General features: G+C 42.7%; 1 long non-coding RNA gene across 1 annotated transcript in view; it reads left to right on the plus strand.

Moving 5' to 3' along the window:
• LOC101943077 (uncharacterized) overlaps positions 1-16,007 on the plus strand; it is a 50,933-nt gene extending 34,926 nt beyond the window's left edge. The window contains exon 4 of the long non-coding RNA XR_255317.4: positions 10,958-16,007. This is a non-coding gene — a long non-coding RNA (uncharacterized LOC101943077). The remainder of the gene's footprint in view (positions 1-10,957) is intronic.
• Positions 16,008-17,205: the final 1,198 nt, after the last annotated feature.

Consider the following 17,205-nt stretch of genomic DNA (forward strand, 5'->3'; position numbering starts at 1 on the left):
GCTCAAGTGGAACTAGCACACGTCTGTATATGTGGGCTGGGAGACATGCTCCCTGGTGCAGTGCAGACAGATCCAATAAAGACCTCTCGCTGTAACAGAAATGTGGTGCATATTTTGAGAAATGTGCATGAGACTGCTGGCAACATCATAGAACCAAAACGCATTCTCACATCAAAAATGGGATGGTTCTTCCAAATATCATAAGCAGCTGCCTTCATGGGGCTAGTAACTGTATAATTCGTAGGGCCAGCACGTAGGTTAGCAACCTTGACTAATTTGAGGGCTGGTCCCATAAAATCTACTCATCAGGATAGATTAAAAAACTGATCTGAGGTGTTCTCAGTGATTTCTGGCTGCAGCAGAACAAGTTCATGGCAGAAGGAATATTTAGGCCTTGAGAGGGATGTGGCTAGCGTTAGGATCTTATGCCTTTAACCCAGCCAAGTTAATGAGAAAAATCCGGCACACTTAAAATGTGCAGTCTCTTTCTTTCCAACATGTGCCAATATGCTACATTCACAGATGGTGTGTCAAGGGAGCCCCGATGGCCAGTTACAGCAATTCCTGCACTAATGTGAACAGAGCTTTTGATTTCATGGTTTAAAATAAAATGACCCAAATATAATTACTGAAGCTTATTAATTTATTTGTTATGGGTCGGTTACCCTTCATAGGCTATAGCACTTGTTACAGGAAGGGCCAAGAGGATTAAGGCTTTAGTTGAGCACAGTTTGATTCCTATATGAAAATTGGACCAAACGAAGCACTAAATTGCATGTTTTATGATTATATCTTATTAAAGAACAATTAATACCCAACTTTGAGTGCACCAGTTTCATGTTGAATAGGAGCAGTGTGAAAACGACAGCATCATGAAGGCTACAATTGAATAGTACATGCAGTAGTTAAGTCTGGGTTCAAATCCAGTATAACAACTGAAAGCTGTTACATCTCACAGCTATTCATGGCCTACGTGGGCTGAAAGTTTCAGTCCAGTTTCTAGTGAACAAGTGTCTACATCACAACTGGCACCTGTACCATATAGGTAAGGAAACTGGCACCACAACAGGCATCAGATTTTGCACAGCTAATGGATTGCACATGAATGGAGACCCAACAACCATCTTCCCTCTCATGGGGTGTGGGCATTCCTCCAAGGATTAGGCATGCTGAGGTGGCTCGGGTTTTCATTGGCCAGCTCTGTTATTGCTCTGAGGACACCTGGGAGAAGTTAGCCTTGCAACGGTTCATCATTATTTATGAGCACTAAATTCACATTCACAAAAATTGAAGAAAAGTTATTAGAGGCTGGGCTAGTAGCACAGCCTGCTGTTAAGGTTGCTTCAACTTTGCCAAATTTTAACTGTTTGGGCTGAAATTTTCCATGCTGGGTGTCTGCCTCTGGCTGAATTTCTGGAAAATTATAGCCAAAAGGATTCAGCTGTTTCTGAGAATGAGATTAAGAAAAATAACAATTCTGTCTTCAGAGCAGAGGTTGAATAGTGTGCAGTAAAGAAGGCCTGGGACCGTACATTGAACAACAAGGAGAGAACAAAATATTGAATAGCTGCTTGTTAAACCATAAGCTCTCCTGTGCCCTGGTGCCTATTCTCTCTCCTCCGCCCCCCCCTCCCCAGAAGATTAGGATGCTGATGTGCTTGATATCACTGCCAGAGGAGATGCATAGGAAGTAGGGGGCAGATTTCTGCCTGGGTTTGCTGGCCCTGCTCGGTCACATGATGCAGCTGGGCCCCCTTCCTGCATGGCAGCTGCCGGAGCCAGTGAGCTGCGAGCTGTGCCCCGTGGGGAGAGGCAGGAGCAACAGCTGGGAGCTGCAGGGAGGGGCCGCTGCTTTCCGGGAGGGGAGACTGAGGGTAAGGGGGGAGCCTGCCTTGGGGAGGGGACATGACTCGTGCTGTTCCGGGGGTGGCCGAACCTTTAAATTGCACCCACTATCAGCAGGGACGGGCCATCTCTGACCACTGCCTATCATGCTGAGCAGCATTGTTTCCTCGTACAAGCGAGTCTGATCTTACGTGGGGGTTCCGTTCCACGGTTAGCGCGTAAAGCGAAAACCGCGTATAGTCAAAATTACGTTGAGTTGAATGGCGGGCAGACTCGCCCGCACTACAAGTACAGTATTAAAATTGTTATTTTTCTCTTTTTTTTGTTTTTGTTTTTGCTGACTGCGTAAAGCTGAAACCGCGCATGTTAAATGCACGTAAGATGCGACAGACCTGTACTTCTCCATCTGTATCCATCTCTCATATCGTGTCACACTTAAATTGTTAGCTCTTTGGGGCAGAGACCATCTTTTTACTCTATACAGTGCATAGCAGAATGGGTTCCTGGTCCATGACTAGGGCTCGTAGGCCCTACACTAATACAAATAAATAATAATACGGTGAACATAATCCCACATCCTGTGCACTGAATGGGGCTGGGGTTCTGTGGAAAAAATAGTATGTAATGCAGTAATTAAAGACTGTATCATAATACATATGCACAAGGGGAGCGGCAAATTAAGATTGCTATGCAGCCTTAATTCTGGCATTGCCTAACTTTTCAGTGCTTGATAATATAGCTTTTTTGAGGGTGTTTATATATATATATATATATATATATATATATATAAATGTGTACGTGGATGCCATATTGGCAAAATCTTAATGCTAGGTTAAGCTATTGGAGGGAATCTCACCAGATAGTATTTAATGTTATTTTCTGCTGTTGAGCTCCTCACCCCCGATGAAGCAGTTATCGTTGTGGAATTAAACAATTGGAGAGGAAAGATTATGGAACTCTTGTCTACTGGCAAGATGTTGTGAGTTTATTTTTTTAGTTATATATTTAAAAACATCATATCACACTCGTGTGCTGCCTGAGCACAGGGCTGAGCCGTCAGGAGGCCTAGTTCTATTCCCGACTCACTCTGTGACCTGGGACATGTCACTGTCTCACTCTGTGTGTCAGTTTCCTCATCTGTCAACTGTGGATAAGTATGCTTATGAACCTTTTATATAGTGCCTTGAGAACTATGGATGAAAAGTGCTATGGGAAAAATTTTCAAAAGCACCTATGTGGTATAGGCTCCTAAGTTCCATTTTCAAAGTACTTGTCTTTCATAAAAATCAGAATGTTTTCAAATGGGATTTAGGCACTTAAATGACTCAGGCCTGTCTACACTAGAAAATTAAGTCGGCTTAACTACATCACTTGGGGTGTGTGAAAAATCTACATAGGTAAGTTGACCTAACCTCTGGTGTGGACAGCACTAGGTTGACAGAAGAACCCATCTCAGGGTCATGGGTTACCTGTGCTGATGGAAGAACCCATCCCTTCGGTGTAGGTAGCATCTACACTGAACCACTACAGTGGCTCAGCAGCAGTGGCGCAGCTGTGACGCTGTAGTGTTTTAAGTGTAGACATACATTCAGTCCCATTCACTTTCAGTTAGACACAGGCTCCCAAGCCAACTTGGTACTCTTGAAAATTTTACATGATAAGTACTAAATGTTAATTTAAAAATTGCATTTCCAAATTCTTTCTAATGTTACATATTTTTAAAAGCACAGTTATGCATAGTTCATAGTGTATTTGTGTGAAACTAAAATGCAAAGAAATGTTAAGCATTTAAAAATATCGTTAATTGTAGGTTGCATATGAAAAAGATAAATAAGCAATTCTTGCCCGACAGTACTTGTCTTTCATAAAAATCAGAATGTTTTCATTCATGAACAGATATTTAAGGGTTCCTTCCTTGATGCAGATATGTAACTCCCACTGACAGTGATAGATCCCATAGTATCAATCCATTCATTGCTTTCCAGAAGCAGTGCCATACTGAGAGATTCCCATCTTTCCATACTGTGGTTCCTTGGTCATCCCTAACCCATTGTTTTTTGTTTAGTGTGAATTTTAATGTTATATATTTTTAGAAACTGCCATATGTGCCATCAATTTCATCTCTCCTACCAACCATTTTGAATAGTTCTGCCAAAAAAGGCACTTATACCTATGGCCTAAGACATCCCTTACACACCTTCTTCTAACTGTTAAATTTTCCTTAGCCTCACAATGAAAACTGCAACCCCGTTCACTATCATGCCAGCTGCTTAACTCTCCTTCTTCCCCAAGTGACAGGTATCCTGTTGCCAAACCTTTTAAAATTCCACATCACTTACAAATGGAGGGCCTATTTTAGTTGAGGAGACTAAAAAAGCTTGGCTTGTTTACCCTAGCAAAAGGAAGGCTGAGAGGGAATATGAGTACTATGCTGGTGCTGCCCGTGGGAGCCAGCTGAGGTCACTCAATTAGGTTGAACTGCAAACAGAACGGGGCAGACAAACCCCAAAAGCTGGTGGATATTCCAATACTTAGATTTACCAAGCCAGCCCAAAACAGCCTCTGTATTACCTCACTGGTTACTCAGAAGTCCAAACAACGCAGTTCCCTTAAAGTACCCAGCCTCAGGCCTCCATCCAGACACACATGTCAGATATGATGATGATTACTGAAAATCTTATTTCATCATATAAAAGAAAAGGTTCTTCCAATCCCAAAGGATCAGTGACACATCCAGGTCCAATTATAACTTAGATCTTACCCAAAATACACACTATAGTCAATTCTTGTTAACTAAACTAAAATTTATTTAAAAAGAAAAGAGATAGTGTTGGTTAAAAGATCAATATACACAGACTTTAATTCAATTCTTGAGGTTCAGGTACATAGTAGAGTTTGTAGTTGCCAAAAGTCCTTTTAGAAATAGGCCATAGGTATAGTCCAATGTCCATATTCAGAGTGACTCCAGTCAGTGACTTGGGATCTCAGTCCTTGTGGCTTAAGATTTCCCACTCTTGAAACCCAATGCAGATCTAAGATGAAGGTTTTTATACATTTCCAGCAGCCTTTTGGCCTGAGAAAACAATAGACTTAAACTTTCCTTCTCCCAAACATCATGGCAATTAGCACAGGGTAATTTATCCATTAAACAGTTCAGATTCAGGTTACCACAACCTTCAAAGAGACATATAGACAATAATACTATTTCCCTCAAGTGTCTTCCTAAATACTAATACTCCTTTTTTGATCTTTGAATCAAAGCTATAGCAATAGACAAGACCTGTTTGCTTACATCACAAGACCTGAGCAAACAGCTACCCTTCTACCTCTAACAATGCAGACTTGCATTTCAAAGCTCTATTCATTCACATATCTTCCTAACCAGTCTCTAAAGGCCATGGGTAAGGTCAGTCTGTGAGTTAATTAACTCTTTCTGGCCCTGTCACCTTTCAATGAGATATTATATTACACTCATAACATCACAACTACTCTCTATAAATACAGCAGGGGGTAAACACCAGACAGGGAGAAGAGCTATTTAAGAAAAAGGACAATGTTGGCACAAGAACAAATGGATATAAACTGGCCATGAATACATTTAGGCTGGAAATTAGATGAAGGTTTCTAACTATCAGAGCAGTTAGTTTCTGGAACAGCCTCCCTATAGGAATTGTGTGTGTGTGTGTGTGTGTGTGTGTGTGTGTGTGTGTGTGTGTGTGTGGCGGGGGAGGGGGAGGGGGAGGGGGAAAACAACTTAACTAATTTTAAGATCAGGGCCAGCTCCAGCTTTTTTGCCACCCCAAGCGGCGGAAAAAAAAGAAAAACCCAATTGAGCTGCTGCTAAAGTGCCGCCGAAGAGGAAGATAGGGACTGAAGGACCCATCGCCGAAGACTGAAGCAGACCAATTGAGCTGCCGCTGAAGTGCCGCCACTGCTGACCTGGATGTGCCGCCCCAACAATGCACAGACTGCCACCCCTTTCTATTGGTTACTCCAGGCACCAGCTTCCTTCGCCGGTGCCTGGAGCCAGCCCTGTTTAAGATAGAGCTTGATAAGTTTATGAACAGGTTTATATGATGGAGTTGTCTGTGATAGCAGGGGACTGGACTTGATGAGCCAGGAGGTCCTGTCCAGTCCTATGGTCCTAAAAAAATCCACTCACCTGACTACTCAAGGGATGTACATTGAAAATTACACACGTCAAAAGAACTGAGGGCCATGCCCCAGAGCACAGGCGAGAAAAAAAGGCTTATTACAGGACAATGATCACTAAAAAGCTCATCCTCCTGGTGCACATATATAGAGCATGGGCAGAACCAAAGGGCTGTCCACATCTAGAAGAAACTGGCCAGAAAGACCCCGTCCAATGGGAGCTGATTCCTAGAATTGAGGCAGAGTGGATGGCTGACAGTTTGAGGAAGCAGACTGCTTTGGTCTGCTGATTCGGCTAAAGAGGGGCAAGTTTTTGATGGCAGTTTTCGTGACATAGAGTTTAAGTCTAGAAGGGAAGATTAGATCATCTAGTCTGACCTCATCTATAAATTAAAACAGATCCCTGTTTCCTAGGCACAGAGATCACTAACCCCTCCCACACAGAACCCCTCCCAACAAGACAATGAGTATCATTCACCATGGACCTGACTCATATTTGGACAAGCAACCCATCACAGCATTTTTCAAATCCCTGAAGTCATCCATTTCCCTGTGATTCAGAAGGTATGGTTTTGCGTGGGGGAGGCAGATATACCTCTTTCCCCTTGCACGCTTAACCTGCGTGTGATTTTTTTTCCATTGCCCAGTTACAGAAAAAGAGCAAGGAAAAAATGTTCAGTCGGGATAGAAGCTCTCTCTTTCCCTGCTAGTGTGTGCTACATTCAGGGCATGGGGAGAATATGTATGTTATTTACAGTCATTTTAATGGAAGTTCCCTTTGTAAGGTCTCAGTTCAGCAAGGCACTTAAGTACGTGCCCAACTTTAAGCATGTGATTAGTTCTAGTGGCTTCAATGGGACTACTCACGGGTTTAACATTAGACTTGTGCTTAAGTACTTCAGTGACTCGGATCCTAAATCCTCAAATATATCAAGGATATTCCAAAACAGATCTGGAGATAGGTCAGCACTGCAGTTCCTCTCTTAGGTTCTGTACTGGGACCTTTCTGTTTGTGTAGATGTTGTTGGGAGAGGATTGCAACTTTCAATCCACAGCAGGATATAGGGTTATTTATTGAATCGTTCCATCTCATGTGCTAGTTAACAAAAACCAGGATAATGGTGATAACCTAAAATACATTGATGGAGAAAAGCCTTTCTGTTAAATTGAGTGACTGTTCCGTTTTTTACAGGATCTGGGCTATTACACACTGCTGGAATGCTTTGTCTAAATTGGAATAAAGATGATGCATTTGTCTAGGGCGATAAAATTGAACCCCGCAGGAAATTATTTTGTTGGAATTCATAATGGCTTGTTATAGAATTGTAACTAGGGAAGGGGAAGACAGTTCAGGAGGAAAGAAAAAACTGGCCTTGACCTTCTCCCATCCATCAGATGGAATCCAAACTTATTTCAGGTTCAATATGGAGAAGGACCCTCACCTCATCTCTCCTTCCTCTTGATATTTTAGCATCTTCCTGCCTCCCTGGTGGTCTTCCACTAGGCTACACCAGCTTCCTTCCCCAGAAACTCCCTATAGGCTCAGACTCCTTCCCAGCCCATAACCTTTAGGAATCACTCTTCCCTCTGTGCCTTTGAAGATCCTGCTGCAATACACAGAAACTCTGGCAGCCTCCAGCCTGGCTGCTACTGACTTCAAATATCACACATTCTGGGGTGCATAGCCCACTGGAGAATCCTAGTAGATACACTTCAATATTGCAAGATTATGGGGAAAGGAATAAATAGAGATCTATTGGAGAATGATAGGGACAGGGACCTGGAGAAAATAAGGGTTGTAAAGAGGGAGAGGCAGGCATGGACAATAGCAGAGTCATTGAGGGGAAGGGAGCTTTCAGTATTTTGGTTAAGTATCTAAATGTCAGGAGAGCCCATGTGGAAAATGGACCATACAGCCTACAATCCAGGATTGGGTTGGCAATGGTGAGGTTACAGTCTGGCCATCAATGGAACAGACAAGTCAATGGACTCTAGAATCCCACAGAATGTGGCTCATGTATAAATCTGATCAATTAAAAGTGGACTTCTTATGTGGCAAACTTCCCAAAGGTTGTTTTTCCTGTATTGGGGCATATGTGGCTTCTTAACCAGACCCCACATGAGGGTGCTGCTGATTCCAGAATGCTCACAGTCACAATTGTTGGTTCCAAGTGTTGGCTTGACTCCCATAAGCGGCCAAACAGCCGACATGTCAGAGCTAGGTCAGAGCCAAGATAGAGTGTCATAAAGAGAAACATCAGTGTATTGCATGCCATGCACATCCACAGAAAAAGATGAGGATCCACAGTTGTTTTCCCCTCGGAATGCTCATTTTAAAAGACTTCTATAAGTGAAATTTTACGTTGACATTGTATGGTAACCTTGGCTTGTTTGAAACATATATAAAGGCTCCAATTTCAGTAGCCTTTGTGACCTGGGTTGTTTGAATTACCCCTTTCTCCAGCAGGAAAGCCTGATGCTGCATAAAGAATTACAGAGTGCAAATGCAGGCAAAGCCATGGCATAGGGGAAGGAGTAGCAAAATAATCTTGAGGGACTCCCAACTTGTCTGAAGCACACACAAGGATTCTGATTTCAGAAAACCTTTTGTGAGCAGAGCTGTTTAAAATACCCCCAGGAATTCTAAGCATGCAGTGAGGAATTCATTTAGGAAACTCTGCTTTATTACAGAAAACATAAGCATTAACTGGAGCAGGGCAATCAGTTTTCCACATGATGATCTTTGCTGTGACTTCTCCCAGGAGAGGACAGAAATTTGTTTATTCTTGCCCTTTACATTGCAATATTCCTATTAGATTAGGTGTTAAGAATCTCCTATCCATCTATTCTTGCATTTTATGAAAGACCTGATTTACTATTGTGTTACTCCAATTTTATGCCAGTGTAATTCCACTGATTTCAGTTAAATTACACCAGTATTACTCTGGCATGACATGGTGGTGAATCAGCCCTAAGATTTTGAGGCAGGCCTAATTTCTCTTGTTAGCCAATGAAAATTTTCCTTGTTCAGTTTATTGATGGTGCATCAACAGTTAAAAATCTTCTTATAAATAAGATGGATAGTCAGTTTGTCCCTATTGGAAAACATCAACTGGTCCTCGTCAGCCTTCACCAGACATTACACTGTGGTGTGGCCCTGCCATATAATATTAACACCTATGTGTCTCATAAAACATTCTTAGAATAGCTCCTTCTAGTTGTCTTACAGTGCCTGGCTGGACATGCTCTAAATCAGTAAAGTGTAACAAAGCTCACTGCAAATATTTATTAATGACTTTCCATCACTCAGCTCCAACCTAGCTCTGCACTCTCTAACACTGCAGCATCTAAAGATGTCAATCAGAGAATAGCATGATAAAGTATAGTGCTGGATATTCCTGCTCTACAGCTAGATCCAATTCCCTGATGCAATATTAGTGTTCGGAGTGCTAGAGTGCGCCATTAAAAACTCTATAGTCATAGGACAAATAAGGGGGGAATTAGTGGGTTACATATTGTTGTAATAAGCCATAAATCCAGTGTCTCTGATTTTTAGTGTCTAGCGGAGTTATGAATTTAAGCTCCCAGGCTCGTCTTTTGAAAGTATTGTGTGCAGGTTTCCTTTGAGGGTGAGGCCTGAGAGGTCAAATATAGAGTGATCGTTTTATTAAAGTGTTCACCCACAGGTGATAGGCCTGTATTTGTCCTATGACTGCAGCGGTGTTAACGGACCACTCTACCTTAAATGGTGCTTTAGAATATGTTCCAACTATTTATGCTAAACAATTTGTACCACCATACATTTAGTTATGAAGTTTGGAATACCTTTCCCAGACCTGGAGAAGAGCTCCGCGTAGCTTGAATTTTGTCTCTCTCATGAACAGAAGTTGATCCAATAAAAAGATATTATTTCACCCACCTTGTTGCTCTAATGTTGAAACCTTACATTTTACTATAGGTAACAGAAACGAAAGTGGGGAAGTCTGTATAAGAAACACCAGTATATTTACTAAAAAAAGAACAGGAGTACTTGTGGCACCTTAGAGACTAACAAATTTATTAGAGCATAAGCTTTCGTGGACTACAGCCCACTTCAGTCCACAAAAGCTTATGCTCTAATAAATTTGTTAGTCTCTAAGGTGCCACAAGTACTCCTGTTCTTTTTGCGGATACAGACTAACACGGCTGCTACTCTGAAACCTGTCAGTATATTTACTGTTTAATAGTTTTTGTTTAAAAGTTATTCATAGCATTCCAAATGCTATTTACAATTTTATACTATTTGCAATGTCTTGTGTGTGCACTACAAATGTTTGTTTTACTATGCAAATGTATGGGTCTCTCTCTTTTAAATTGACTACGAACTGTTAACATCCATTTATTAGGGTTTTACGTACAAGAGGTTTAACTGTGTAATGCTGTCTGAAAAGTCCAAAAAGACAGAGCTCTGGCCTGAGTGTCAGCAAAGAGCTAAGCTGCAGTGCAGGAAGAAGAGAAGTGTAATAGTTGTATACAGAATGTTGCCTTAGTATCCCCCATCCCCAATAACACATGGAATAACATCAGTGGACTCTGAAGAAAAAGGAGTGTAATGTGGGGCCTTTTGAAAAGGGTAGGCCAAAACATTGGGAACAGAGGGCTTCTACGGACATGGAGAACTCCCCTAGATGCTGATGGAAGTCCAACTTCAATTCCTTTTGCTGACTTCTGCAGTTGAGAGTATTAAAATTTGCCTGTGCTGCCTGAGAAGGGACAGTTAATGGGAGAACAAAGACTTCCTTTCTCTCCCAAACTGAGGCAATAACGCATGGTCAGGATTAAAAATAAATAAATAAATAATCGGAATAAAAGCTGTTTGTGAAAGAGGCTGCATATACACCAGTTATTTACTAACTCTGCCAAAATGAGTTTCTTCTAACAGGAAAGAATAAAGCTGCTGGGTTAATGTTTCATTTATTAGGTTCCCAGGGAAAATAAGGGACGAGAACTGTAAAGAGGAAGTTGGCAGCCAAGATTGCGGATAAAGACTTGAACGAGCCCTGTCGATTCTGTGGGGAATATGCAAATGCCTTTAATAGGGCTGTGTCATCTTCACTGGAAGCTGTTTAAACAGGAGTAACATTCTGAATGTTTGATTGTATGACTAGGGCTCAGTTAGATGTTAATCGTGGCTGTAGTAGGTCAGGTGCTTGAAAATAATTACCAGCTGAGCTCAGGGTGTTTCACTGGGGTTTTCAAACTCTTTATTCAATTAACTAGCTACTTCCCTGACATAATGATGAATGGGTATTTTATTTTCCGTGCATTGCCTCTGCTCGGCTGTCATGTGGGGTGTTTTCTCACTTCATGGACTTTGAGGAATTTAGCGTTATGCTTCTGCCACTTCCAAACCTCTATTGCATCCCTGTCTCGTTCCCTATCCATGTTAATAGACCCTCCCCCATCTCTCTGCCTTTCCCTACCTGTTCCCCCCCTACTCCCGCATATACTCCTCATCCTTGGACTAGTCTGCAGGACCTCCAGGAAATGTATTGGCAAGCCCCAGGTTTGACCTCTTAAGATCCACATTCCATCTTGTTGTCAATATTCTTCTTTGAGCTGCTTTTCACACAACTAGCCAAAAAGGATCATACTGACTCTTTAAGATTGGAGTTTGGGAGTATAAAACTATGGTCATTCTTTTTCTTTTCTTTTCTTTTTTCCCCCCTCTCTCTCCTATGACCATGTTCCCTACGTTATTAATTGTTTCATATGATATTCTGTCTCATATTTTGCTTGCTTGCATTATTGGCCTAGTTAATAGGCAGTACTAATTATGTTAACTTAGAGGGTGCATGTATGTTATTGCTTCAGGTTATACACATTGCTCAGTGCATTGAGCGTTCTCTAAATGGAATTTTTTTTATATATATTCCTGCAGGAATAACTAAACGGAACATTTAAAAAGAGCAGAGAGTGAAAAGATTCCACCATCCCAGGCAGGCTGTGTTGGAAATTGTAAATTCTGAAGTTAGTTCTCATTTATGGAAGCAGTAATCCTTCTTCCAAATTTATACTCATCTACCCTGATATAACGCTGTTCTCGGGAGCCAAAAAAATCTTACCACGTTATAGGTGAAACTGCGTTATATCGAACTTGCTTTGATCCGCCAGAGCGTGCAGCCCCACCCCCCGGAGCACTGCTTTACCATGTTATATCTGAATCCGTGTTATATCGGGTCGCGTTATATCGGGGTAGAGGTGTATTTAATTATTCAGTGCAGGATTGCATCCATCCATCTATATGGTTCTTCTCAGCATCTGAGCACCTGACAAAGTCCCCAATTCTGACATGGTCTTGGCTGGTGAAAATGTTTCCGGGTTTCCGGTTAGATATGTCCCATTGGTAATGTATTTCAGGGGCTGTCATTCCTACATGTTTTCTTCTTGCAGCTCTTTGCTCCTCTAGTGGGAAAATAACACCCAGATAGTTGCACCTCTTTGACTGACTCTCATCTCAGCTTCATCTGCCATTCATTCTTGCCTATTTTTCCAGACATATTGAGAGAAATTGGAGAAATGGCACAGAGATGGTATTTCTCAGGGAAGGGACAGTGTTCATTTCTTGCCCAGTGTGAAGAGAGACATATTTACTCTGGATATCTAAGGGAGACTTGGTCTCTGAAGCAGTCTAGCAGGTGGCTGTTGATGCTATCACAGGAATAAGCAGATCTGAATGTTGGTTCTAAGTTGTCTTTCTTTCTGGGGCCAAGACCGAGCCTCCAGTCCTGAAATTGGCCTGATTTTTTTGAGGTGCTGATCACCAAAACTCTTATTGACTTCAGTAAGAGTTGTGGGTGCTCAGCACCTCTGAAAAACAGCCCATTTTGTTTAGGTGTCTATGCACAGATTGAAGTGCCTAATTTAAAGCTCACAAGTTTGAAATTTTGGCCCTGATGTTTCCATGTTCCTGGTGATGCTTCCCCAAATGGTTGAGAGCTCTATTGACTTGGAAACTGGAAAGAGAGACAGAGATATGCTTGCTAGTCTGTGCCATTCCCATATCAGGCGTCTTCACTGAAATGAGGAGAATAGCTCTATTGAAATTCTTTTATGTTCAAATATTTTATTACTTTCATAAAAACAAACACCTCCCCCACTAAAAAGAGAAATAAATGTAACAAATAAATCATATAGAATGTTTGTACAAATTGATATATAAAATGTATATATTATACAATAAAACACTGGAAAAAAACTCATAACAAGCAGAAATAAAAACAAAGGAAAGGGAAAAAAGGGGAGAAAACAAGACAAATATAAAATTGCAATTGGTGAAATGTTATGATAATATGAGTGTTAAAAACACCACAAATATTATACTAACACACCGGATGACTCTCTATTTTCATGTGAAATTATTACCCCTGTAATGCTGTTGAAATTCTGCCAGAATTTACTATATGTAAAAGAGGCCAGAAACCTGGAACATGTAGTCAGTGAGAATTTTTTGAAAGATCTCTCCAGATGTAAACTGAAACTGAAACAAACAAAACAAAAACCAACCACAGAAAAGAACAGCTACTTCCTTACAGTAACTGTGGTTCTTTGAGATGTGTCAGCGACATGGATTACGCTCTTGGTGTGCACATGCCCAAAGTGTGCAAGATTGGATTCTTTTGGCCAGCAGAGTCTGTGTGGCCTGCACCTTTGCCCTAGATGTCCCCCCACTAAGGACATAAAAGGTGTGGCTGTCCCTCAGTTCCTTCACCAAGACAGAATCCCAGAAAAGTAGGACTCCACAGCAGTGAGGAAGGAGGAGAGTGATCTTCAAGTATTTGTCCCTATGGATCCCACTCTTGAGGACTAACCAGCAGATTTCTGTTTGCTTAGAAGTGAATGCTACTAGTCCTGCTTACTTAACCAAGGACTATAGGCCAGCCCTACCAAAATAGCCTTTACTAAAGAATAATGTGAAAGTGTGGCTTGAACTCCATGTAGCTGCCCTACAAAATTCATAAATAGGGACATTCTTCAAACATGCAGCTTAGACTGCCTAAGTAGTGGAATTAGTTCCAAAGTGGCTAGGGGGATTTAACTTTGCTAGCTCGTAATGTGCCCCATGGAGACCCTTTTTTGATAATCACCTCTGTGAGGATATTGCTTGGCCCTTAACCCTGTCAGCAAAAGCCACGAACAGTCTTGCTGTGTTCCTGGACGACTTTTATTCTGTTCAGGTATTATGATAATCCCCTTACTACATCACGTGTGTGAAGTTTTGCATCCTCTGAGATTGAGTGAGACTTGGGGAAAGACACTGGCAGGTCAGTGGACTCATTCACATGGAACTCTGACACAACTTTGGGCAGGAACTTAGGATGAGGTCTGAGGGTGACCCTGTCCTTATGAAACACTGTATAAAGGGGACCTGTCCTGATGGCCTGAATCTCCCCTACCCTTTGATCTGATGTAATGGCTACTGAAAAAGCAGTCTTCATCAATAAATGGCATAGGGAACAGGTTGTTATTGTCTCACAGTGGAGATTCATCAGTCCTCTTAGTACTGTATTGTGGTCCCAAGAGGGAGAGGGCTCCTGAACTGGCAAGGGGGAAGGGAACATGGATTAGACCCCTAAGGAATCTTGCTACCTTAGGATAGGAAAATACTGTATGACCCTAGATAGGAAGATGGTGTGCAGATATCACTGATATAGGACCCTCATGGAACTGAAAGTAAGTCCAGATTTTTTCAAAGCTCTTAAATAGTACAATATTGCTAGAGTGGGTGCTGTCATGGAAGATAGTTGGTGTTGAGATCCCCAAATATTAAACCGTCTTCCACTTAGGTTTATAAGGCAGCTTAGTTGAGGTATTCCTGGTTTGGTATACAATGTTCTGAACTTCAGTTGATCAGCTTCTTTTAGTGGATGTCAACCTACCAGCATCCAGGCCGTCAGATATCATAAAGCTGAGTCCATATGTAGGATCTGACAGACATTCTATGAGACTATTTGAGGTAGAGCAGTTGAGACATGCCCCCAGAGTTCCTGGGCAGGGGGTTTTAGTCCCATTATTTTCTCATTACAAAATGGTGTCCTATTCCGGACCTTCGACATCTCAAAAATCCATCAGCCATTTTGTAGAAGGGAGTCCATTTCTTGTTTCAACAGTATCTCATGAGACAGGTGTGATGCTGACAACCCAGATGCCAGCTTTTGCCCAGGCTGGGGGCATTAGCTAAGAACTGACAGCCTCGGAGCTGGAGACCAGACCAGGTCACCTGTATGTTAGTTTTGCATTAATCTTATAAGAATGTATTTAGTGTTTAGACTCTATGAAATGTTTGTACATTGCTGCATCTCTTAATCTCACTTATAATATCTATATCTCATGTTATAAGGTAATATTTAAGTGTTTGCTCAGTAAGTGTAACAGTGTTTGCTCTGAAACTATAAACCCTCACAGTCAGGAAAGAAACATTACCAAGTGTGAAATGCTATTTTGCCACAGGAGGTGTTATCTCCTACCCAACAAAAGAAAGCTCATAGACATCAGACAAGCCACTGTGGAACATCAGAGGACAAAAGACTTTGTTGATTGCTCCCCCTTCACTCATGTAGAGGAGACACTGGGCCCATCATCTTGAACTCTGGGGAACTGGATAAAAATCCCTCACAAAAAGAAACTGCATCTTTTGGCTGTTTGAAGTCTGAAGGGCCAGAGACTCTAATCGTCTAACCAGAAGCAAAAGATCTCCAGGGGCTGCCTCCTGGGTCTGCCCTGAAAGACACTTTGAATAGACAGATCACTACAACACTGTAATTCTTAGGATTGGGATGGTAACTCGTGTTTGTATATGTTTGCTTGATTAAACTTGTAAATAATTCTGTTTCCTTTTTTCCTAGTTACTAAACCTTTGGATAGTTTATTACAGGATTGGCTACAGGCATTGTCCTTGGTGTAGGATCGATCTAGGGTTCCAATTGATGTGGGGGTAGGTGACTGGTCTCTTGGGATTGGAAGCAAACTAAATGTGGTATGATTTTTGGAATAAGTGACCATTATCACTAAGTCCAATTTGTCTGGGCGGCAGGATAATGTGGAGAGTCTAAATCTAGAGGATGTCTGTGACTCCATGGTAAAACTGTTACAGTGATCCAGGAGTTCATATTTGTTCCTGTCTTGGTGAAATCTAATTATAGAACATACCACCAGCAGTGGCAGATTAACACATGGGCCCCGGCCAATTTGGGGGCCCCTGGAAAAATGGATGCCCCGAGCCCCTGCAGATGTGTGGGGCGGAAGCCCTGTCCCTGGGTGCCCCAAGCCCTGGCAGGGGCTTCAGGAGTGCCGGAAGCTCCCTAGAAATGGGGGGAGCGCTGGTGCCCGAACCATGGCCCCACCCCTCCTCTGTCCCTTTCCCCAAGGCCTCACCCCCGCACTGCCTTTCCCCCCAAGGTCCCGCCCCTGCACCTCCTTTCCCCCTGAGGCTCCACCCCCCACTTTCTCCTCTCTGCCTCCTCTTCCCCATCATTTGCCCTTAAGGAAGGTAAAAATTGGGAGGGCATAGTCCGCTGGCCCCCTCTGTTCCAGTGCCCCTGAAGCCCCAAGCCTGGGCACCCTTCTCCCCCGCACCCAAGCCCCGGCAGAAACCACGGGGTGGAAGCCCTGAGGCTGGGCACCCTGAGCCCAGGCTGAAGCCTGGAGTCCAACACCCTACAGCTGAAGCCCAGAACTGTAGCATGCAATTCACTTCCTTCTGGGTCCTAGCAATAAGCCAATTGCACGGCAGCCAACCTGCCTCTCAGAGCCCTATGGCTACACTGCTATTTTCAGCCCCATAGCTCAAACCCTGCAAGCCCTCAGTCAGTTGACTGGGCTCTGAGACTTGGCTGTTTATGGGGTGCGGAAAGGGAGGTTGCATAAAGGGAAGGTGCCAGAACCTGTGTAAAAGTGGTGGTGGTGGTGGTGGGGCGAAGGCCAAAGTGCTGGAGGAATCCCGCGCTTCGCCCCGGGTGCTGTTGACTTCTCCCATATTGCCCCAAGCTCCCTTCGATGGCCTTGCACCCCAGGTCCACCCTGCTTCTTGCCTCTTGACCACATAGGGTTGCCGGCCCACCAGGATTGTCCTGGAGTCTCCAGGAATGAAAGATTAATATTCAATTTAATGTTATGTCATGTGAGGAAACCTCCAGGAATACGTAAAACCAGAATTGGCAACCCTATGAC

This window comes from Chrysemys picta, chromosome 3, assembly GCF_011386835.1.
Source record: "Chrysemys picta bellii isolate R12L10 chromosome 3, ASM1138683v2, whole genome shotgun sequence".
In the NCBI taxonomy this organism is placed as follows: domain Eukaryota; kingdom Metazoa; phylum Chordata; order Testudines; family Emydidae; genus Chrysemys; species Chrysemys picta.